The sequence below is a fragment of the Nansenia antarctica genome, assembly GCF_963989245.1.
Source record: "Nansenia antarctica genome assembly, chromosome: 6".
NCBI lineage: Eukaryota > Metazoa > Chordata > Actinopteri > Argentiniformes > Microstomatidae > Nansenia > Nansenia antarctica.
In genome coordinates this window covers 43,506,958-43,509,931 of record NC_137676.1, presented here as the reverse complement: position 1 = coordinate 43,509,931, position 2,974 = coordinate 43,506,958, and positions in this window count along the sequence as shown.

Here is a 2,974-nt window from a genome sequence, read left to right as displayed (position 1 = left end):
TAACCCCTCGAAATGTATGTAAAATGTGTGCTCTCTACATCAAAGTATTTGGATTGTTTCATATACTGTATTTCAGATTTATAATGCATTAGCTGTGGAGTTAATAAAGGAAATACTCTAAGCCTGAGAACGTCACTGTGATGAGGTAATCACACTGCTGAATTATGATCCTCTTTGAAACTTCAATCCGACATGGTCTTTTAAGATCAAAATGAATGGTTAGTTAGGGTAGTCCTTTTCAGATCAAAATGATAATGCATTAGATAGACCTATTGATTTGATATTCAAGGACAGCCTCAATCCCAAATCATAAGGTAGAAGGGTAGAAGATGCTCATGCTGCCAAGGGTACTTAGGTGAAACCTCTCTAACACTCACTCCTTTGACAGGTCACATAACATCTGATCACTAATGGCATCATTGATTGTTGGTACTTGGCATTTATCATGCTGAGGTCAATGACCCACCTCCATTTAATTAGTTAATTTCAACAAAAATCAATTTCCTTTGAATAAATGTCTGTGGTGTACATTCATTTCACAACATCGTCAATAGTAAGCAATGCAGTTGGTCGAAAGAACAGTATGTTTGGTACTGAAGTAACATAACCTTCATAACTGCTCCATCTTGTCAAAAGAACTGTGATGAAAAGTTGTTAAAATGCTATAAAAATTTGCCCAAATGGCGAAAATGTTACTGTGTATTGCTACTATTAGTTATTAGAGTGAGTGTGTTTGCAAAAACAGGCTGCTTAGATTCAGATCTACTGTATGTTCCAATGTTTCAGAGGTGTTTGCAACTCCCCACATTCTGATGTGGGCAAATAAGCATCATCTGACTTATTAATGAAGGCAATCCATACCTCTTTGTATTGCTCAATAGAACCTCTTTCCCAGAACTCTAACAAATTGTCTGGCTCAGTATTAGGAGTGTGATACAAAAATAAACTCATCTTGACTCAATGTTTGATGGACTCATCAACCTTTCAACGTCGTACCATTAGGCTTTGCAATCGCTTCTTGCTTCTAATCTCCTTTCTTTCGGAATCAATGGGCTAGAACAATATGACGAAAGAGTCCGCAAAGGAAATACAACAATGTATTCTTAAAAATATTTAAAAATTAGGTATATACGGTAAGGAAACAAGATAAAAGGCAAATATTGGGAGTTCACAATTCAATTGAAATTCACAGCAGTATCCAATTATATTTCTTCAGTCTCTTTAAACAACTATGTAATTCAAAAGCCATTCTCATACATTCCTAGATTAGATTAGATTAGATGTAATCTAAGAATGTATGAGAATGGCTTCTGAATGAATTCCTACTGTTAGAAGGTAGGGACTGCCAAAAAAACTATTGGAATGGAGCCCTAGTCAATAATCTGAAGGAGATATTCACCACCACCTAGTGGTATAACATCATTACACCATGCTGGTTTTACAGATATAACCTCCCTGTCATGGTTCATCTTTAACACACCCAACAAAATGACAGTGTCCTGAAAGAAGAATCCTAAAAACAATGTCAGTGATGTACAAAGTTTATTTACCATTGACTTGGAGAAATAGAATGTGAATGGCAATACATAACAACCGATTTTACAGATTTCTTTGGGCTGTAGAAAACATGCTGGCAAAACATTATTTGACCAGCATTTGACCACATTGCTCCTTTACCTTTATTTGTGATCAGTGACTAGTATATAGTGGTGCTGAGACTTGCAGTACATTGTCTTATTGAAATGGCATTAACCAAAACAAAATGGTGGCTTCTGATATCAGTAGTATGGATGTTAGTGTGAAGTAGGGCATTGATAATAAGGTTAATACTGTTTGATGGCTTACCTTGCTTTTTAAATTTGTACTTTTTAGCATGTGCACTTTATTTACCTGTTCTGCCCTCTGTCTATCATTTATCTGTATGCATTTAGGTGGAATGGTTTAGGAATTTTGAGCTTTTAAAATGTTGTATATTATATTTAAATTCTTTGGGGTTCTTACTTGACAATGTCGCTTTCTATATCTATAGCAAATAGTTTGCATGCCATGCAGTTAGTGTATTGATTTATTTCACTTGAAATAATCAGACAGTAGTGTGTGTCACAATATTGTCTAGTTGCAGGCTTTCAGTAGTGCACTGTTACAGTAGAACCTATTTTTTGTGATCTGTGATCTGTTTATCTGTGATTGTAGTAGTCTTGCACTGGAATTACCAGGCTTACATTACATTTCAAAATAAAAGTACAAAATAAAAATGTGCATAGTGGATTAAATCACTGAACTCATCAAAGCATGCTTTTCCAGGCATAAGCTCTTTGGTTAAAACCATAAGATCAGGAAGGAATATTCCTTCTCTGCAGCTGCATCTATTCATCTATTTGTGTTTGCATTTTTTTTATTCTTTTGTATTTTATTTGACCTAATACTACATAAATCCTGGTATGCAACCACCCAATAAAGTAATTATATTGTGTATTATTCACAATTACAGATATTAATACCAATTCAATAGTATTGCTTGCCTTTTGTGTCATACTGTAGGCCTATGCTTGGACAAAACAAACCAAAAACTGTGATCCAAAAATTATAGGACAAACTTCAATCCACACTTTTCTGTGCACTGTTACTAACAATTAATTGTAATTTTGATAAACAATCCCTTCGAAGTTGATGCTAGTTCTTATATTTATTGTCCGTACTGTATGGTATTACCATGGCAAATAAACATGGTGATAAAAGGCAACCTCTTAACAGTATGACATTTTTTGATAAGGAAGAGTTGTTTACAATCTAACTAAGTAGAACCACTATTCATGATCATCATCCACTTAATCACAAATTGTCTGGGCTGTTTTTTGTTCATGAAAGCAATAAATAAATGTTTCTACTTGGTCTCAGCTTGAAGTGATTTTTGCAATCACTACATTCAATATCATAATGATCCATTCCATTTCAACAGTCAGTTTTCATGGAC